The sequence below is a fragment of the Balaenoptera musculus genome, chromosome 5 (genome assembly GCF_009873245.2).
Source record: "Balaenoptera musculus isolate JJ_BM4_2016_0621 chromosome 5, mBalMus1.pri.v3, whole genome shotgun sequence".
Classification (NCBI taxonomy): domain Eukaryota; kingdom Metazoa; phylum Chordata; class Mammalia; order Artiodactyla; family Balaenopteridae; genus Balaenoptera; species Balaenoptera musculus.
Genome location: NC_045789.1, coordinates 23,945,607 through 23,968,168, shown reverse-complemented (window position 1 = coordinate 23,968,168; position 22,562 = coordinate 23,945,607). Strand labels below are relative to the sequence as shown.

The 22,562-nt window shown below is 43.6% G+C and overlaps 1 non-coding gene across 1 annotated transcript; it reads left to right on the top strand.

Moving 5' to 3' along the window:
• Positions 1-21,796: 21,796 nt before the first annotated feature.
• Positions 21,797-21,927, top strand: LOC118896213. Its single transcript, XR_005020122.1, has one exon. It is a non-coding gene; the product is annotated as a small nucleolar RNA SNORA17 (small nucleolar RNA).
• Positions 21,928-22,562: the final 635 nt, after the last annotated feature.

The following is a 22,562-nucleotide window of genomic DNA, read 5'->3' as shown; positions in this document are numbered from 1 at the left end:
ATGTCCACATATCATCGGTAACCAGACGCCATGGTTTCAAGCTCTTTTACCCACACCAATCCTACGAGCTTTTCACCTCAAGATGACATGGAAGTCAAGTGGGTTTTTTTAAGGCAATAGATTCCTGGAGGAATATGCAAAATCTGTCATCCAACAAGAGGAAAGGTAGTTGTTAAGTGTCTGAATGGGGCAAATGAAATCATGGGGCTGCCTCTAGTGTTTTCAAAGGAGGACCATCGAGTTCAAGTGAACACCAAAATGGTGTTGAAGGGGAAAAGAAATCAGAAAAGGCAGACTTTCGGGGGTGACCTAAGGGGAGGGTTGGGCCATGCCCACTCTGCCTTGTGGTGTTTTAAGAGTGATGGCTGGTAGGTTTCACAGCTTTAGGAGTGCTGTTGTTTTAGCAACAGGGAAGCTGGACTTCCTCGCACCATGCCTTCAGATGAGGAAGACAGACAGCAAAGAAGACAGCTAGTTCATGGAAAGAGAGAGCCAGCCCTCTGCCATGTACTCTACATGGGTACCAGGGCACTAAGAAAGAGTAGTACCTCACATGGCCAAGAGTGTATCGGCAAACTTCTATCTGAGAAATATACGCCAACATTAAAACCTAATGTGTTTTTTTCTTCCTGCTGGCTGCATGTGGGTCTGTTTTCTCAATTATGTCAAAGAGAGGCAAGTCTATCCCTTTTTCTAGCTCAACTTGGTTGATAAGTTCTGGATAAAATGACATTTTAGAAATGACTCATGAATAACACTCACTGGTAGTACCATATTCCTCTGCAGAGAAGAGAGAATACAGGTTCCTGCCAGGCAGGAGACCTGGGTTTGGACAGCATCTGTCTCATTAACAACAGCTGGTCCCTGAAGACGATATTCAAGTCTTAGTTCCTTCATTGACAGAAAGCGGCCCATACCTTCTTGTGAGAAGGGAATCCATTAAGGAGTTAGGTCAATGTGCTCACAAGTTAGGTCAAGAGCATCACGAAAATGTACAATTTTTAGTAATAGCAGGAAAGGATGCTTAGGAACTGTGGGCAGTGATCCTTGAGAAGTTCACACAATAGGAGATACACAGATAACGTACATCTAGCTGATTCAAGGTGTGAAAACATCTTTCCTAATAAGACCAAGTATATATAGTGGAACCCTAAAAATATGAAGTTCATCTCTTAATAACTTTATCTTTGGAAGAACATCCAGGAGATAAACAAGACACATCTTCACAGTCAGAGCAAGTTTACAGAGGCATGTGGAAGCTTTGTTGATATCTAACAAGAGTGTCATATGAAATGTCCAATCCTCCAAATTAAATTGGGAAAAGAACAGTAAACAGTCTCTTTAGTGATGTCATGGCTTGAGATTGGGCATAAGTTGATAGGTATTTGGGACACTTTATTTCGGTGATTTAACACATTTATCTGGTTCACTCCCATCCACCTGGGTGGGGCTTCCTGCTGCCTTCCCTCAAGCCTTCCTGGGGCAGAGGGAGAACGCCCCAAACAAATACTTTATGCCACTCCTGGACTTCTGTGCTTTCTTTTCTTCTGCTCTGGCTCTCTTCCATAATTTGCCTCTCCTCTACCACTGGGGTTGGCCATAAAAGTCACACTGAGCCTGCAAAGATGTGCTTTAAAACAGCACTACTGAAGTGGGGACCATGCCTTCCTCTGCCACCCTCTGTCACCCTGATCCTAGAGGAGATTTGTCCTGGGTTCCCAATGCCCCCTCACCACCTGTGTGTGAAAACCATTCTTCGAATTTCCACTCATCGTCCCTTCCATCTGGCACAAGTCATGTGACTACCAGGAGAAAGAAACTCTCAGAATAGAGCCAATACTCTCCTCCAAATTCTCATCCCCCTGCTTTGATCCTGATTACTTTCTCATACCTTCTGACCAGCTACGCCAAGGTCTTGCTTCCACCGTTGCCCCACGATCAGCTCACTCTAATGCAGTTTTGTGTTTCACTATGAAACTTTCATTAAGTGATGGTCGTAAACATTTAGTCACTCTTTAATCAAGAGCATCCTGTATCTGGTACTTTCAGGAAGCAGCCTGATGGCAGAGGATGAGCTACCAGAGCCAGCGGTGAGCAGTGGGGAAGTGCCAGCTTGAGTTCTAGCAAAAACTGGGACGATCCCAGCACAGATGTAAGATTTCCATTATTTGTACGGTTTTCTTCTAAATTTTCTTCTCCTGGTGCCCATGAGCACCAGAAACCATGCCCATGAGCCTCAGTTCACTGATGTTCTGAAAACAGTTCTTTGCGTGCACTTAGACAGAGCTGTTTCAATTCCCTCTCTTTCCCCAATCAAAAAATACTAAGTTCTGTAAACCAAAATGGCCAGGCTGATGAAATACCCCTGGCAGTAGAATAATGCTCTGAACGATGTAAGCAAATTCTTTCATGACAATTCAAGCACACATTCATTATGACCAAATTACCAGGTAAGCGTTAACGAGATGAGTGCATGTGCGGAAACATCTCATTGACCCTATAGCCCATTCCATCACGTCCAGATGTCTAAAGGGTACTGCATATTCAACAGAAGCTGCGTTCATCATTCGCTGGATATTTGCCAAGCACCCCATCATCGTGTCGCATGTGGCTCATCACCAGCAGGGAGTCTCTGTGGGAACCATCCCCGCCCAGGGAAATGCTGACTCTGCCACTTTCCAAAAGTACTAGTTACTGTCAAGAAGATGGGAGATATACCCAGGGGATGAATTAGCATAACTGACTCACTAGGTTCCCCCTTCCTCATCGGCTTGCCCCTTGTAACCGTCAGTGTGCTCAGCACCAGTTCTGCCTGCTTCCAAAGCTGATTTGGATAACAAATCTCCTCAGTGGTAGGGACAAGGGTCTTATTCGATTTTGTGCTCTGTTGTTTTCCATTTAGTATCAACCTTCAGAGAGCCTAACACAGTATCTATTCTAGAGGGGTATTATTATTCTTAGTTGAAATGGTGCTCTCTGTTCCCCTGTTTTAGTTGGTGAAACTGAGGTTCTGTGAGATAAAGGAGTTGGCCCAAAGTTTAAAAAATCCAAAATAGAATGGTAAAGAATAGATTTGCAAACTCCCCCTGATATGTAGTATCTTCTATATCTCTCCCCACCATGAACATCCAACATTAAATGCCACATTATCCCCCGATGCAGATCCATCTCTTCAAGGAAATGTCCTGCTGATGATACCAGACAATGGTGATCACTCCTGTTTCCTTGTTCCTTACGGCACTTACAGGCTTTCTGTATATTACAGGTAGAAGGAGCAGCATGAACAAAGACATAGAGATAAGACTATATAAAGAACTTTGGGAAAGTGCCAAATAGGCAAACGGTCAGACTGTGGGTTGCATAATAGGTAATATAGGAGATAAAACTGCAAAGGACTAGCCAGAGTGCAATGACTATTGAATCTCTTGCCAATCTACACAGTCCCCTCATGGCCATGGAAAGCCATTTAAAAAAAAAAATGTTAAAGGAAGTAGCAAGTTCAGCCGTGTATTTTAGAAAGCAGTTGGTTTGGACTTCCCGGGTGGTGCAGTGGTTAAGAATCCAACTGCCAATGCAGGGGACACGGGTTCGAGCCCTGGTCCGGGAAGATCCCACATGCCGTGGAGCAACTAAGCCCTTGCGCCACAACTACTGAGCCCACATGCCACAGCTACTGAAGCCTGCGTTCCTAGAGCTCATGCTCCACAACAAGAGAAGCCTGCGCACCACAACGAAGAGTAGCCCCTGCTCGCTGCAACTAGAAAGCCCATGCAGAAATGAAAAAAGAAAAAGAAAGCAGCTGGTTAAAAACTAGAACCAATAACATGATACTGTCCGAGATGATTTTTTTAAATAGGGAAAAAGTGATAGAAAAGACAGAAAAGGAAGAAAAGAAAACAAGAAAGAAGGAATTCAAAAGACATTGCAAAGTTAGAAATGGTAGACTTTTGTAACAATTAGACTCTAGGGAGGGGCTTAGGAGGAGGGCAAAGGGTAGGGATGAGTAAACATAAGTCCAGACTTTCCAGCTTGAAGTCTAGCGTGGAGTGGTAATATTCTTAACTGAAGTCGATAATACAGTAGAAGGAGCAGATTGACAGGTCAGGTAACAAGCTCAAGTTTAGGCATGTTGTGTCAGGGCCAGCTGTGGGACGTTCAGATGCAGATGTCTGATAGGCACTTGGAAATTTTAAGCTGGAATTCAATTCAAAACGTGAGTCTGGGTGCAGAAAATGTATGAGAATGAATAAGATCACCTGAAAAGAGTAGAGTAAGAAAAGGAAAGAATGAATGGTAAGATTTGGGGGACTACGGAAAAATTTTGGTGGAAGAGTATAGAAAAATAAGAGTTAAAGGAATTGTGGGAATTCCCTGGCTGTCCAGTGGTTAGGCCTCTGTGCTTCCACTGCAGGGGCACAGGTTTGATCCCTGGTCTGGGAACTAAGAACCCTCAAGTGATGCAACCCCCCTCCAAAAAAAATAAATAAAATCATTGATGGCTGTATGGGAAAAAAAAAGCGTTAAAGGAACTGACAAATTGCAGTCAGAGACATAGATGAACACAAGAGGCTCATAAACCAAAGGAAAATACCAGCACTGTGAAAGGAGCAGAGGGGAATACTTGTTAAATTTTATTGTTGAACTATTTTTACATAGTTTTATATAAAATACCAGTCTTTAAATTCTTACCTGTTCTCAACCAAAGAATTTATAGTTGTCACATTGCATTCTTTTCCAAAGAGTTTCACAGGCTTAGTTTTTCTTTACTAATCAGATTGGTTTATTCTCTCAGGAACACCTCTAAGTGTTTGTGATGGAAGTAAACTAGAAAAAATGTTATTTACTTTATAGACAGCATAGTTAGAAGATATTTTTTTTTGAATTTTATTTTAAAAATTTTTTTATACAGCAGGTTCTTATTAGTTATCTATTTTATACATATTAGTGTATATATGTCAATCCCAATCTCCCAGTTCATCCCACTCCCTCACCTCCCCACCACTTTCCCCCCTTAGAAGACATCATTTTCAACAATTAAGAGATACCTGATTTTGAGCTACAGCTATGTTAGAGCTATGCTGTTTGATGCACACAACCAAGTCCAAGTATTTATTAAAACCACTAGCAGCGATGCGTCAGAGGAGGATCTGCTTGGGCGGAGGAGGGAAGACCAGGACTGCCTCTCAGCGGCAGGGGACAGACAGCTGGGGCTCTGCAGGGCGCGAGGCACTCTCGGCCCAAGCCTGCTTCTCTAAGGGGACTGCCAGGGGCAGTTGCGGCTGCAGAAGAGGCCACTAGCTGGGTCTTGGGGTCACTGGCGTCTGGAAGAGTCTCCAGTCAGGCTGAGACTCTGAGGCTCCTACAAAAGCTGTCTCCAGCTCCCCAAAGGGAGGTGCCTTATGTTCTCACCAGGAAGTCTTCCCATCTGTTCATCCTCCCTGTAAAAATCAGCCGCCTGGATCTGAATGGCATCTCTTCCTTTTGACCTTCTTCCATTAGAGAGCTCAGTTTATTTGTTTTCTAGTCTCACAAGAAAATATTTCTAAGAAGTCTGTTCACTAAAGCCTCTATTTGTTACTCAGTCCAGCAGGGAGTGAAGCTCCCTGTTTGAAAGGAAATGTCATACCTTCTCCTCTCTGTCTCCCACTGTGATGGTTAATTTTATGTGTCAATTTGGTTGGGCCATGGTGCCCAGATATTTGGTCAAACGTTATTCTGGATATTCCTGTGAGGGTGTTTTTTTGTTTGTTTGGTGAGATTAACATTTAAATCCATGGAGTCTGAATAAAGCAGATTATCTGTGTTGGTGGGCCTCATCCAATCATTTGAAGGCCTTAATAGAACAAAGACTGATCTCCCCAGAGCAAGAAGGAATTCTGCTAGCAGACTGCCTTTGACCTTAGACTGCAACTCTTCCCTGAAATTCCAACCTGCCAGCCTCCTCTGCAGATTTTGGTCTTTCCAAGCCTCCAGAACTGTGGGAGCCAATTCCTCAAAATCAATCTCTCTCTCTCTCCCTCTCTCATATATAGATATAGATATATAAAAACATATCCTGTTAGTTCTGTTTCTCTGTAAAAGGTTGACTAATCACCCATCTTCCCCTGTTCCAAACGTTCCCCTTCTGGTTATGAGGTTTAGAAAAACATCATTCATGTTCAATTTAGGGCAAAAAAACCCCATTAAAATAGGGGAAAAAAATGTAGGATGCTTTGTAAGATAAAGGTGAAATTCTTAACAAAATCCAACAATTATGATAATCTACGTGCTAAATAATATAGCATTAAATCTCATAAGAAAAATAGCAGAAGAAAAAATAAAGAAAAATTTTAAAAAGAAAAATAACAGAGGGTAAAATAAGAAAAAGAAAACAAACCAAAAACACCACCAAAAAAACAAAACAAAAGAAAATCGCCATGGGGGGACCTAACTGAAAGCTTAAACAAGGTCTGCTGAGCTAGCCTGGTGTTCCTACCTCCGAATGGCTCCTCATAACCGAGGCACGGAGGTGTGACGGGAGAGGAAAGGCACCCTCCCAAGTCAACAAGTCATTTCCAAGAACCAGTTTTGGGCCCGCACTGGCCTGGACCTGCCCATGGAGAACACAGAGCAAGGAACCTGTTCACTCAAGTCTTCTCAAGGACGAGGCTCACCACCTGAGGTGATGGGTCTAAGACAAGTTACGAGGGTGTGTGATGTGGGAGAGACCCCAAGTCCCACAGGCGTGTAGAGAAAGGAGGGGAGAAGCCCCCAGCCCGGGACAGCAGAGGCCGCTTTCTTAGAAGAGTCGGTACCGAGCTGCGCCTTGAACAATGGGTTGGGTTTGAATGTGAGAAGAAGACCCACTTTCCTGTGCAGCAGAAATTCACACAATGTTGTAAATCAACTCTACTATACTTCAACAAATTAAAAAAAAAATAATACTAGCCACCTCACAATGTTATTGTAAGGGTACATAGCACAATGTATATAAAACACCAAGCCCGGCACTCGGGGCAGGGAACTGGTCAACAAGTGTTGATTGTTATTAGCTGTTATCTGCAGAGGAAAAGAACTGAAACCTCTAAGAGGAACTGAACAGAGCCGGGTTGCAATGCTCTTCTGATGAAGTGTTCATGACCTCGCGACTAAGTAGAGGAGTTTGAGAAATAACCTCCTCAGTTATGCAAATGTTCCTTCACAAACATCCGAGTTATTCCAGGAAGCAGGGGAAAACAACTCCCAAACAGCAAGGACTGGACACTTGAGCAGGAAACTAAACAAAGGGAAAAAGCAAATATACCTTAAAATGCAAATAAACAGTATCTGCGATAATGCAAAATGAATTTATAACCATCTCCATGAAATGGGGGAGAAATCCTGAAAAATGTCTAGCAAGCAGGAGGTTCTACAGGCAATTAATTGTCCTGTGCCCTTTAATTTAGGCCACGTTTAATGTCAGTGGTGGACTATTTAGTAAGGGTGCCCTCCATTGTTTGAGTTTAGAAAATGTGACATTTGTAAGTTCCTACAAGGTCGGTTCCTCTGTCCTATTTTTCCCCTAAGGCCTTTAAGTTACCCAACCATAGAATTTCTTTCTATATCATTTTTAGGCTAAGTTTCAGGAAATTAACTTTTAAGTTTTGGGGAGGAAATTCTGTTCTATTATTGGTTACTACCTAAGTGATTGTTTATTCCCAGTGCATTTAGCTGCCACCAGTTATGTAATAGGGAACCCTGTTTCTATCTACAATCTTCCCTTTGCCAATATCATTGTCTGGCCTTTGGCCTTTGCACTATGCTAATAGCTCTCAGTTTCACCTTTGGTCTTAAATAAGCAGTAGCCCCCATTTTCACTTACCAGCTATACCTGCAGGTAGGTGGATATTCTACTACCACTCAGACATACCATGACCCAAACCGAACCTCCCAGCCTCTTTGTTCACCAGCCCGCCTCCTAGGTCGCCTAGGTCTCCAGTCTCCAGGTGGGAAATCAGGACTGCCACATATGACTGTTGACTGGACAGGAGCACTTGTCCTATGGGGGCTGCAAGCCAGCCTGGTGCCCAGAGGGGTGGCTTTATCCAGTTCTCATAAAAACACTGCCCAGGTTGTAATGGGCCTGCAGGACAATTGCAAATATCTTTATCGGTGGAGCCTCCCTTTTTTGTGTGTTGCATCCAATTGGTTGCCGAGTCCTGGAAATTATACTTTCTTGTTAATTCCCGCATCAGTACTCTCTGAAAAGCCCTGTTCAGGCCCTCAGTACTTCCCACCCTAGACACAAAATTCTTAATCAAAGAGTATCAAAAGCACCTCTGAAACAAATATAATATTGTGAATCAACTATACTTCATTAAAAAAAAAAAAAGATACCTCTAGAGAGTGTGAGTCAGTAGACCTGGGATGGGACCCTGGGCTCTACAGGTGATTTGGATGCATGGCTCTGTTTGAAAACTACCATGTTCCGCCCTCAGTCACCCCCCAACCCACAGCTGACAGTTCATCTTCACTGTGGAGGTGACGCTCCTCCCTTGACCTTAAGGATGAAGTTTAGAATCAGAAGAATACTAAGCCTTATACTCTTTTCTCCCAAAGATCGCAGAAAGCAAGAATAATGAGGCAGTTGGAGAAAGTCTTGCTCTAATACTTTAATTAGGAGCTTGGTTGACCTTCTCGGTTGCCTAGGCATTTGCTTCTGAAGCTCCCCTCCATCCCTGCCATCACCATGCTCCATCACCTGGACCACCTGGCCCTCTGCGATAACTTCTAACTGGTCTCCCTGCCTTCCATTTTGCTTCTTAACAAGCCATTCTCTGCACGGCAGCAAGTGAAATCATGTTGGATGTAAATCCTATCAAGACGCTAACCTTGTTTAACAAACCCCAGTGCTTTCCTAGTGTCTTGGGATAAAGTCCTACTCTTAACACATGTCCCTCTCAAAGCTGGCCCTTCCCTAATCCCCCAGCCTCTCCGTGGCCTTTCTCCCTCTTGTGCTGAAGCTGAAGAACTTAATGAAGTTGTATTAGTTTTGTGCTTCTTATGTCTGCACCTTCAACACACTGTCTCCCACCTAGGACACTCTCTCTAACCTCTCCACCACTCCATCCCTCTCCCCTCTGACTTCATCACACTCACCATTTTCAGCGTTCAACCATAAACACCTCCCCACAAGTCCCTCTTGACCTTTCTTTAGAATCATCCCCTTTACCGTATGCTTAGATGGCATCTCTACTTTTCTTATCACTGTATCATAGGCTCCTTCAATGTCTGTCTCCCCCACTAGATGCAAACTCGTTGAGGGCAGGCATCGTGTGTAAGTTTACCATCACCATGCCTGAGGGTGACACATGGCTAGAGGGTTGAATACATATTTACTAAAATAAAATGTTGTGATCAGCAGAGAAGTAAAACATAGTGGTCAGCTCTACTATCTGAAACAATTAAAGGAAGAGTGTGACATGTATTGAGCCATTACTCTGCGCGAGACCTTTTGCAAGGGCCTTAGAAAACAAAAAGAACAAGATGAGTTCTCTGATCTCCAGGAGCTGACAATTTAATGGAGGAAATCTATGAGTAAATGAGTCATTATAATCCAATTCTAAAATCGCTTAAGTAGAGGTCAGAAAAAGTGCTTATGGTTTTAATATCAGCTCTGGAAGAAGCAGTGGTCTAAATGTCTGAAACAACGATTCTCGAAGGTTGTTCCAAATTGTTCCATAGTCTTCCATTTTTATCCTTAAGGGCTGCCTGCATTCCTTTACCAGTTCCACTATTTTTCAGCTGTGTCACTTGAAGTAAGTTACTTAACTTCTCTGTGCTTCAGATTCATAATTCCTATTAATGCACTGTGGTATTTAGCACAGTGCTTGCCACATAGTAAGGGCTCAAAAATGTGGGGTTTCATCATCATTATTGTCAAGACTTCCTAGTTACAGTAAGCCACCAAGTATTAATAAAATCAGTGTTTGTAGTGAAAATTACCATAGTCTACAGTGTACTAAGGACTGTAATTCAGTAGACTGCTTGCTACGTAATACTTGTTAACGTATCAAATTTCCTCTTGCCCATGCACCCCCATAAGGGTGGGTTGGAATTCCTGATGCTTTCAGGAAGCGCATCTTATCATCAGTGTTATTCTGAGATGGCTGTATTTTCTATTATGGCACTTTTTTGTTCATGTAGCTACCAAGTCCCATTAGTTTAGTTTCATTGCTATCCACATAGTTTATTGTTGGTTATCCAATTAACTGAGGTTTGTTAAACAGTTGCATCAACTTTTTTTTTTTTTTTTTGGCGTATAACTTCCCTGTAAATATACTTTAAGATAGGTAGACCGGGCGTTTCAAATTTACTTACAGGGCATTACAATTCTACTTCTATTGTAAACACAAATGGACAGACAATCCTTCCACCTCTCCTTTCCCTCTCAGTTGCTCTAATAATAATATTTCACTGCTATTACTGGAATAACTAAATTCTTTTACTAGTAGAAAATTGAAGTGGGTGATGTAGGTGGGACAAAGGGTCTCTTGCACTGCGACGAGCTGGGGCTACTCTGTTGCAGTGCGTGGGCTTCTCATTGCGGTGGCTTCTCTTGTTGCAGAGCGTGGGCCTAGGTACGCGGGCTTCAGTAGTTGTGGTTCTCGGGCTCTAGAGCGCAGGCTCAGTAGTTGTGGTGCACGGGCTTTGTTAGTAGCCCCCGCTCACCTCAACTAGAGAAAAGCCTGCATGCAGCAACAAAGACCCAACGCAGCCAAAAAAAAAAGAACTGAGTCAAAAATATTTAAGGTGAGAAACAAATGGTTACACACACACACACACACACACACACACACACTTAAAACATGTCCAGCACATAGAATGTACTATATAAGTATTACTATTACTATTATTACTTAGCACAAAATTTTTTGAACTTTTTAAAAAAATTGAAGTATAGTTGATTTACAAAAGTTTTGTAGTTGATTTAAAAGTTCTGGACTTAAAAAAAAAAAAAGGCATCCTTTCTGTGGTAGGCTGAATAATGACCCCAAAGATAATCCAGGTCATAATCCCTGTATCCTGTGAATATTATCTTATAGAGGAAGGGGGGTTTGTAGATGTGATTAAATTAAATATCTTATGATGGAGAGATTATCCTGGAACATTTAGGTGGGCTGTAAATGCAATCACAAGTGTCCTGAGAGGGAGGCAGAGGAAGATTTGACAGAGAAGAGAAAGTAGGAGATGCGATGAAGACAAAAGCAAGATTTGAAGATGTTAAATTGCTGGCTTTGAAGAACGAGGAAGAGGCCATGGACCAAGAAATGCCAGCAGCCACCAAAAGCTGCAAAAGGCAAGGAAACATTCTCTCCCCTAGAGACTCCAGAGGGAGTACAGCCCTGTGGTACCTTCACTTTAGCCCAGAGAAACTGATATTGAACTTCTGGCCTCCGGAACTATCAGAACTATCACACTAAATGTGTGACATGTTAAACCACCAAGTTTGTGATGATTTGTTACGGCAGCCATAGGAAACTAATACATGTTATTTTCTTTCTTTAAATGAAATCTTTTAAAAATATTTTATTATGTCTTACTGGTAACAACCACAAAACTTTTAAAAATTAATGGAAGCAAGATTGAGCTGTGAGAAGAAAATTCAGAACAGGCCTCAAATTGGAAAAAATTCTACTCTTTTCTCTTTCTCTATAAAGATCCTAGAAATATTTGGGGGAAAAGTCTCAGATTACAGTAAATGCTCTTTGGAGGGCTCAAGGTGGAGGAAGCAATGCAACTTTTTACTCCAAGAGGCATATACTTGTGTTTCTTTCTTTTTTTTTAATCTCATAGTTTATTTCTTTCTTTTTTTTAAATTTTATTTATTTATTTTTGGCTGCATTGTGTCTTTGCTGCACGTGGGCTTTCTCTAGTTGCGGCGAGCGGGGGCTACTCTTCATTGTGGTGCACGGGCTTCTCATTGCAGTGGCTTCTCTTTCTTGCAGAGCACGGGCTCTAGGCGCACGGGCTTCAGTAGTTGTGGCACGGGGGCTCAGTAATCATGGCTCACGGGCTCTAGAGCGCAGGCTCAGTAGTTGTGGCGCATGGGCTTACTTTCTCTGCGACATGTGGGATCTTCCCGGACCAGGGCTCGAACCCGTGTCCCCTGCATTGGCAGGCGGATTCTTAACAACTGTGCCACCAGGGAAGCCCCTGTACTTGTGTTTCTGAGGTAAGACTAGTTTACACACTATAGAAGAATTTCATAGACTATAAGGGCTACACTTTCTTATTTTATTACATTTTAAATTTCAGCTTTATTGAGATATAACTGGCATATAAAATTGTAAGATAGTCCAAGTGTACATTGTGGTGATTTGATATATATATACATTATGAAAGAATACCTCCATCTAGTTAACTAACATATCCATCACCTCACATATTTGTCTTTTTTCTTTTCTTTTCTTTTCTTTTTCCCTTTTGGTGAGAGCATTTAAGTTCTGCCTCCTTAGCAAATTTCAATTATACAATACAGTTTTATCAACTATAGTCACCATGCTTTATATGACAGTCTGAGACCTTATTCACCTGATAGCTGAAGGTTTGTACCCTTCTACCAACTTCTCCCTATTTCCCCCACTCCCAACCCCTGGCAACCACTTTTCTGTTTTCTCATATAATACTTTTATTTCAATATAAATAAAAAGTGTATACGCCTAATATCTTTAAAGTACTATTGCATCCTATTATATAATTTGAACCTCACAACATAGACAGAGCAAATAGTGTACTCATTCTACAGATGAGGAACTGATTTTTACCAAAAGGAAGAAAGTGATGTGACTTGCATCACGGAGCTAGCGGGAGGTGGCTGAAGTCTGCTTCTGCTGAAACACTCAAGAACATGCCCAAAAGATGTGTGTGTGCCTCCTGTCCGGGGAGAAAGAGCACCTAATCTTACAGCGAAGAGGAAGGAAGTAGGAGTGCCTAAGCGGGGGCAGGGTGGCCAGAGACAGATTTTTCACTTCCACATTCTGCAGGTTGATGCAAGTGAGGTGAAGCCTACAGGGCAGGCATAAAATAAAATGGAGATGTTCTGCTGGCCGAAGAGCCACCCCACTCCTGGTTCCCCGCCTCCCCCATCTGCACCCCAGCGTAAAGCGGAACCGATGTGCACCTTTTCTGTGTCCCAAGAAAGGAACAGGAACTAATCTCGATTGGCTGCACGTTGTGTGCTGGCACGTGGCAAGAGCTTCTTTACTTTGTTCTCAAGGACCAGGCTTCATCCCAGCAGCTGTTTGAAAATTCAGGTCTGGAACCTGAAATTCTGAGTTTGGTAACCATTAGCACAGAAGGAAAACTTAACACCGTGAAATCTCTTTTAAGAGAGGAAAGCAGGGGAATATAGTGTCAAATTGCTGGGGACAAGTGAAAAATGATGCGGGAAAGGTTCGGAGTGTATCATGAAACCAGAGAGCCCCAAAGTCCAGCTGTTTTACCATGTGGTGTACAGTGGGGTAAGCGGATGGCTTCATAGTCAGACAGTCTGAGTTCGCCTAGATGTTCATTCATCTTATCAATATTTATTGGGTACCTACTACGTGCCAAGTCTCTACATTCATGGTGTTTACATTCAGGTGGAGAAAGACAGATAACAAACAGATGAATGAGCAGATCTTGTTGTGAATTCATTCATTCTTCCAACAGACATTGCAGTTATTTATTCCAGTTATCTCGGAGGTCAGAAAGGTAAGGAAGCACAGAGAGTGCAGAGATACTGGCCCACTGGGAGGGCTCTGGCTCTTACGGAGTGAGATAGAAGCCTATTGGTGGGTTTTGAGCAGACAAGTGATGTGATCTGACTATTTTAAGGGGATCACTTTGGCTGCTCTGTGGGGAACAAAGAGACTTGGGCCAGAAGCAGGGAGATCAGTTAGGAGATTCTTGCAATAATTCAGGTGAGAAGCGAAGGTGAGTAGGACAGGAGGCAGGGGCCGAGGCGGTGAGAAGTGGTTGAAGCCAGGATATCTGTTGCAGGTAGAGAATACGATTTGCTGACAGTTTGGGTAGGAAGTGTGAGAAAAGGAAAGACATGAGAAGTGACTCTTAAGGTTTTTCTTCGAGGGATCGGAAGAATAGGGTCGCCATTAACTGAAGTGAGGAAGATCGCAGGAACAGCAGGTTGGGGCAAGGCAGGATCTGAGGGATCTGAGCTCCCTTTGGGGTAGAACTTCAGGGAGTTTGAGGAAGCTGACTGACAGCCAACTGCAGATATTAAGTTGCCAGTCACAGGCTGGAGTTGGGGGCAGAAGTCCTGGCTAAAAAAATTATCGCTAAAAGAAACCATAAGGCAGGGTATGGGAGATAAAAATTGGCAAGTGTTGGGGATGCCATTATAGATAGGAGAAGTAAAGAAGACCTTACCGAAAAGCTGATATTTGAACTGAGACCTGGGTGAAGGGAGGGAGAAATCCACGTGTTATCTGAGAGAAGATGAGTCCAGGCCGAGGGACAAGCATGTGCTCAGGTCTTAGAAGAGAGTGCACTTGGCTAGAAGAGAGTGTACTTGGCTTTAGGAGCAAGAGCCAGAAGCTCAGTGGGGTGACCAAGAGACCACCTGGGCTCTGAAAAAGAGAGAGAGAGAGGGCCCACCTGGTAAGGGTATAAAATCAGAGAGGTGGGAAGGGATCACACCACGAGTTCAAGTCCTTGCTCTGCCACTTGGGCAAATTACTTACCTTCTCCCAGGTCCGTCTTCTTTATAAATAAGGGTAGTAACAGAACCTACCCACACAGGATCTTGAGAGGATTAAATGAGATAATGTTTATAAAGTGTTTAACACAGTGCCTGTAACATAGTTAACACTTACCAAGTGTTTACTATACACTTTTTTAAATGTCCTACAGTATTTCCTGGAGGTACGTAGGGCTTCTGGTAGAAGAATGTTGTCCCACATGGAAGTTTGGATTTTGTCATTGGTGTTACACTCCCAGTCTCTGTCTTGCTGGTCTGGTTGGTGGAGATGCCCATCTTGTAGCTTATCCTTTATTTTTTTTTTTATAATCAGTTTTTTGGTTTTTTTTAAATTTTTACTTATTTATTTGTTTTTGGGCTGTGTTGGGTCTTCACTGATGCGCACGGGCTTTCTCTAGTTGCTGCAAGCGGGGGCTACTCTTCGTTGCAGTGCGCGGGCTTCTCATTGCGATGGGTTCTCTTGTTGTGGAGCACAGGCTCTAGGCACGCGGGCTTCAGTAGTTGTGGTTCACAGGCTTAGTTGCTCTGCGGCATGTGGGATCTTCCTGGACCAGGGCTTGAACCCGTGTCCCCTGCATTGGCAGGCAGATTCTTAACCACTGCACCACCAGGTAAGTCCCTGGTAGCTTATCCTTGACAACCACAGTGGTGCATGGGCATGTTGGTATAGACAGGGAAATTTGGGAGATCCACAATCACTGAACTGAATTGCAGATGGGTGACAGGATACTCACCCAACCCCTCCAGCTTCTCGGTGATAACTCTGGGGTTTCCATTCTGCAAGGGGCCACACTAGGGCAGGCAAGACGTCCAGTCAAGTCATCCCACCTCCATTCTGTTTCTCACTAAGTCACTTCTGGCCTCAGTTGACAATATCAGCCATCACACTGACGCTCAAGTGGAGCAGTGACCTTGGAATATCCTACCCTGGGCCTTCCTTCAATTCTCCTGAACTGGCATGGAAAGGGGATGGTTAGAGCTCAGAAGGTTTACTCTAGTTAAGTAGAGCTGTAAGCAGATAGGGTAGGGGGTCCCTGGAGAAAGAGAACTAGGCATGGCTTTCTTGACAGAAGAGAAGCCATTTTTGGCCTAAGCCATTTTGTGATCTCAGCCTGGGCACAAGGCTTGCCCTTGGAAAGGTCTCAGTAATTAATGATCTTAAGGGAACAAAAGAATGCAGGAACAAAGGACTGTTATCAGGCAAGACAAGTTACAATAGTAAAGATAATATATTAGTTGTAAAGACTCCCAGTTCTGTTTCAATGGTAAATATTAGCCTGAAGCGCTCAATCACCAGGACAGCTGGAACCTAAGGCATGATGACATTGACATTTCCTTTTTTTTTTTTAATTTATTTATTTTAATTTATTATTTTTGGCTGTGTTGGGTCTTCGTTGCTGCACGCAGGCTTTCTCTAGTTGCGGCGAGGGGGGGCTACTCTTCGCTGCGGTGCGCGGGCTTCTCATTGCGGTGGCTTCTCTTGTTGCTGAGCACAGGCTCTAGAGCACGCAGGCTTCAGTAGATGCAGCACGTGGGCTCAGTAGTTGTGGCTCGTGGGCTCTAGAGTGCAGGCTCAGTAGTTGTGGTGCACGGGCTTAGTTGCTCCACGGCATGTGGGATCTTCCCAGAGCAGGGCTCGAACCCTCGTCCCCTGCATTAGCAGGCAGATTCTTAACTACTGCACCACCAGGGAAGCCCGACATTGACCTTTTCTGACCCTCATAACTTCAGTCGACGAATGCCTGGACTCTGTCAACTGACAAGCCCCTTCATTAATATGCACGTACCCTTAGCTTAAAACTTCCCGAATTTTGCTATTCGGAGAGACACTGATTTGGAAAATATCCCTGGGGTTCTTCTTACCTGCTGCAAGTAGTAAATCCTTCCTTCTCCTGATCTTTGGCTTGGTTGTGTCACCAAAACATAAACACAGTTTTTTAGATAACAGAGCTATGTCGGGAAAATGCATTTCATTTCATACATCAAATATAATTTAAGACCTCCAGTGTAATATTTGGTTACACCCTGTTACAAAAGGATAAGCAGGAAGAACAGAAAAGGTTGAGGAAAGGGGAAAAGAAACAGCAAAGAGAAAATGAATTTTTATTGTCTTACCCAACATTTGAGTCAATCATTCAGAAAAAAATCAGATAATATGCTAATGATTATAATCTAGCCAAGGTCTATCACACACCCTCTATTATGCTTCAGATTTATCCTCTGAACCAGATTTATCCTCTGGCAGGAGAATCTGACCATTGCTCTTCCAATATTCAGTGAAAAAGAAAGATGAAAACCTGGGAGGAATGATAAGAAGTCAAGGGCACATGGAGGTCAGGAGAAGCTGAATGCCAACAACACCCTGACTGTCAAGGATAAACAAAGCTGGAATCTAATTAGAGCAGTAAGGGTAGATTTTATTCAATAGTAACTATTGCAATAGGGAAAAGACTCCAGTGTGAACTGACTTCAACTTGGCTGAAACAAAAGGCTGGAGACCTTTCCAGACTGAGGTGTGTTCAGGAAATGCACTGGGGGCTGGGGAGGGGGTTGGTCCACGTGACTAGGCCATCTGGGGCTGTCTATTGGTGCTTATGCAGAGGAGGAACAAACTTCTCCAGGAGGCCATGATACCAGTTACGAAAGATACCCAGGAGCCTGGGAGCAGACAGTGACCTTATCTCCTTGAATGTTTGCATCTCAAAGAGACAGCCTTCAGGTCCTTGAAAAGTCAGTTCTGGATGGTAGAAGATTCATGTCTCAAAGGGGCAGAGAAAGCATTTATAATTGCAAGCTTTCTAAAGTAACTGCTCAGTGGGAGGGTTCAGCAGCCCACCTGCCTATTCCCAGTTTGGGCTGGAACAGACAGTAAATTCTCCTGGCAACACTGAGCTTTTTCAAGCAGCAATTTTAAGGGGGAGCTGGAGTTACCCTCAGGATGTGGCCTTGAGCTATTGGAAACTAAGCCAGTGTCTGTTCAAGTCTCATAGTGTGTGTGGGCCAGGGGGCAGGGTGGGGTGTGGGTTTGGGGGGGAGTCTGTATTTTTATAGACCAAGTTCGGGGTTTAGTCGAGAAGCTGTCTCAGAGGAGCCTGACTAGGGTTTGATCAAGGAGAGTCTTTGTTGCGACCCAGCCACAGAGTTTGCAAAGCTTTGATTTCCTCTCTTTAAGCCTATAATTTTATTCAGTGGTCTTGTGAGGAAAATATAAATAGATATTAAGCGGAAGGAAGGGATTAATCCAAAAAAAAATGAGAATAAGAGGAACTAGGAAAAACACCTTTGAATACATGTCTTGCCCTGTGGTGAATGTGAATTCGGTTCTAAGTCAGGAATCTTTGACTGCTCCCTGCAGCCCTTCCAGCTCTGAGACTCCCTGGCAGCTTTCAGTCTTTCATTCTATGAGTGTACAGAGTGTATTTCAGAAGATAGGGTGGCTCCAGTGCCCTCAAGTTGACCCAAACTGTGATCCACAGACCCAGTGGACCTATCTGGATGTTCAGCAATGTTTTTCCGAGATAGCTTTAGTTCCTTCTGTTACCACTTCCTTCCTTCCACAGCTCAGAGAATCTCGGTGAACCTCAAATTCCCTCCATAAACTTAAAGAAGATGGTGGCACTGCCCAAGCTGGGCACCAGAAGCCAGAGCAGAGTGTCACAGTGCATTGGAATTGGCCTGAGGCCGAGATAATGAAACAGGAGGGAAGGGGGCGGGGCACAACCTTTAAAAGAAAGACATAGCCTATGACAAAAACTGGTTAGAACCAACTAGGTCCAAGATGGCGGAAGATTCGACTTCCAGTAGACCTTGAGCCTCATTATACACTCATTGTAATACATTAGCATATGCGAAATGACACACCTACCAGTGCCATGACAGTTCTGAGGGTGACCATAAAAGGCCAAAAGAAAGTGGGCAGTGGCCCAATTCCTGGAAATCCCCACGCCTTCCCCAATAGAATTGGAATAATCTTCCCATTCGTTAGCTTATGAAATTACCCCGCCTGTAAAAACTAACCACCCCATGTTTCGAGGCCTCTCGTCTTCAGAGATGGCCCACAGTCTGTCTGTGGAATGTGTTTCTCTCTAAGTAAATCCACTTCCTACTTTGTCTCTCACTGAATTCTTTCTGCGACAAGACGTAAAGAAACTGAGGTTCATTAAGTCCTGAGACCAGGTGTGTGATCACAATTAAAAGACAGTGGGTTCAACAGAGACACAGATGTAGAGAACAAACGTATGGACACCAAGGGGGGAGAGTGGTGGGGGTGGGATGGTGGTGGTGGGATGAATTGGGAGATTGGGATTGACATGTATACACTAATATGTATAAAATGGATAACTAATAAGAACTTACTGTATAAAAAAAATAAAATAAAATTCAACAACAGGGCTTCCTTGGTGGTGCAGTGGTTGAGAATCTGCCTGCCAATGCAGGGGACACGGGTTCGAGCCCTGGTCTGGGAAGATCCCACATGCCGTGGAGCAACTGGGCCAGTGAACCACAACTACTGAGCCTGTGCGTCTGGAGCCTGTGCTCCGCAACAAGAGAGGCCACGACAGTGAGAGGCCCGCGCACCGCGATGAAGAGTGGCCCCCACTTGCCACAACTAGAGAAAGCCCTCGCACAGAAAAGAAGACCCAACACAGCTAAAAATAAATAAATAAATAAATAAATATTTTTTTAAAAAGATGTCCTAAAATATAAAGTTTTTTAAAAAAAAAATTCAACAACGACAAAAAAGACAGTGGGTTCAAAGTGCCAATCTGGGTTGCATGGTTTCAGTAACACGTAAGAAAGAATGAGCGAGAATCCGTTCAAAACAAACTCTGGGTAAAGAAAGCAAGAAAGAAGGAACAGGCAACTTGAAAAATGGGAAAATCCCCCTGGGACTGCTGAGTTAGAGGAAGAGGCACCTAACCAGCAGGAGAGCCCAGAGGCTGGGAAAGAAGCCTTTCAAGGTACCTAGCAAGTTCTTAAAGTAATCACAATAAAACTCAGATAAAAAAGCAAAGAGCTATTAAAAGGAAAAGCAGAGTATCATCCAGCAAATCTTCTAAGTAACGCAATTTAGTCCTGCAAAGATTTTTTTTTTTTTTTCTGACTCTTGTTACAGATTCTGGTTTTCAATTCACTCAAATATATTCAATGTCAACACAAACCTGTCTAGTCCCTCCTGGATCAGACTGTTTCCCAAAGTGAGTTCAATGGGACTTCTAGTTGAGAAGAATACCTCTGGTTACTGCAGAATTATAAAAGGTTTGTGTGTGGGACTTCCCTGGTGGTCCAGTGGGTAAGACTGTGTGCTCCCAATGCAGGGGGCCCGGGTTCGATCCCTGGTCGGGGAACTAGATCCTGCATGCATGCCGCAACTAAGTGTCCACAGGCCACAACTAAGAGCCAGCATGCCCCAACTAAAGATCCTGCCTGCCACAACGAAGATCCAGCGTGCCGCAACTAAGACCCTTCACAGCCAAAATAAATAAATATTTTTAAAAAAGAAAAAAGTTCATGTGCATTGCAAATCTCTGGATAGAAGATGGGCATTGTCTACCGTCTTTCCCAAACTCCATCTGAAGTATACTAAGAACTAAGTGCTAAGTGCATAGAATTACTATTCCAAGCATCACAGCTGAAGAAAGTTGTCATCCATATGCGCCCATGATCCCGTGTACTCATCCTGTATTTTATTTCCTCCTTTCACTTAAGGCAATGTCCTAATTCACTGCAGTGTAGAGAAATAGCCTCCTTAGAGAAAGATTGTAAAACATATGTGGAATCCAAAAAAATACAAACAACTGTATATGCAGAACAGAAATAGAATCACAGATATAGAAAATAAATAGTGGTTACCAGTGAGGAGAGGGAAGAGGGGAGGGACAACATAGGGACATGGGATTAAGAGACACAAACTACTATATATAAAATAAGTAAGCAACAAGGATATATTGTACAGCACAGGGAAATATAGCCATTATTTTGTAATAACTTTTAATGGAATATAATCTGTAAATCAGACAGAGAAAGACAAATATCCTCTCATGTTTGGCTTGTTTATTTCCTCCCAACCCCCTCCTCCTTCCTAGATTTTCCTTCTTGTGCTTTCTCCTAGGGAGAGAGCTCTATCCTCTACCTTGGTTCCTTCAGTGTGGCACCTCCACTCAGTATTCCCAAAGCCTGGTAGCCAAGGAACAAGCAAAGAATCTTCAGGAGGATAGAGAGGAGGTGAGAGGAATGTTGTAAATGCACTTAGATTTCTTTTTGCACTTTGACACACATAATCTCGTTGTCTTTTCTGAGAGTGGATGGCCAAAGGTACCAGAGCTATTAATGGAGCTTCTGCGAATGTCTGAGGCAGCAACAGAGGTAAGCTCTTTCCAGGTCCTACCAACCTGCTGGTTGAGGCCCCTGCAGTGCACAGAGAAGTGTGGGGAAAGGGCCGCGGTCCCCCTCCCCCCTCTCCCTACTCCCTCGTCCCCAGCTGCACACAGACCACAGCCTCATCCCAGGGAGGGAAAGGCCACTCCCCACCTATCATCTCTCTTGAGTCTCCACCAGCCTGGTGGGAGGAGAAGGGGCACCAGGGATGTCTCCTCTGCAGCTGCTGTTCACACAGAACAGGAGGTCCCTCTCCCGTCTCACCCTGGGTCTCCAGCTAAGGTGATGCTCCGCAAACCCATCCTGTCTGTTGCAGGAGGAGTAGGAGAGAGAGGGTGGGAAGCAGGAACACTGAGATGAGATGGGGAAGAGCCAGTTCTAGACCCTCCTTTACGCTCCATCCCTTCCAGGGCACACATATACTAGAAACGAACTAGTCATTGCCAACAGTGTCCAGAAGCCATTTAGTTTCATCCTTTATTTATATTTTTTCTGACCTTTAGGGAATAATCTCACCTTATTTTACATAATTTTATTTTACTATTTTTATATTTATAGGATCCTTTAAAGTAATCGTTAACATTAGAAAATACAGTGAAGGTAATCTTAAGTATTATAATTTAACTCTCTGGGGAATAGTCATTCTTTAACTTTTCAATACACTATTTGATTATCCTTATCAGGTCATTTAAAATTTGTTCTGCCCCTAGAGACGTTGCACATGTGGCTGCCGTGTCCCATTTGTGTCATTAGGTGGCGGAGAGAAGAGAGGCTTGTCTACGCTCAGTGTTCTGGCCTGTGGACGTCTGGAGGATTAATAGTCTGACATTTGACAGAAAAGGACTTCCCTGGTGGTGCAGTGGTTAAGAATCCGCCTGCCAACGCAGGGGACACGGGTTCAAGCCCTGGTCCGCGAAGATGCCATATGCCACAGAGCAACTAAGCCCGCGAGCCACAACTACTGAAGCCCGCGCGCCCTAGATCCCGTGCTCCACAACAAGAGAAGCCACCACATTGAAAAGGCTGCACCGCAACGAAGAGTAACCCCTGCTCGCCACAACTAGAGAAAGCCCGTGCGCAGCAACAAAGACCCAACGCAGCCAAAAATAAATTAAATAAATAAATTTATAAAATAAATAAATAAAATTTGTTTATCTATTTTCACTTTGGAAACAGAAAGTGTTGTCTTTAGAAAGGACCAGATACCAGTCTATGTGCCAAACCTGGGGACGTGCCTTCTCTTTATTAGCTGGCCTTAAACAGGCCCTTTTCATACTTCAAAACAGATTGCCATGGTGATCTCGATAAAGACCTAACCCTAGTCAGATAGGAAATACTGAACTCTGCATTTTGAACCATTCAGGAGGCTTAGGAGATGCTCAATCAACTATCTCCAAAGAAGATCCATGGAAACCGCTCAAATGATGTTGCCATTTTGTTTCCAAGATTATTGTCTCCATCTGAA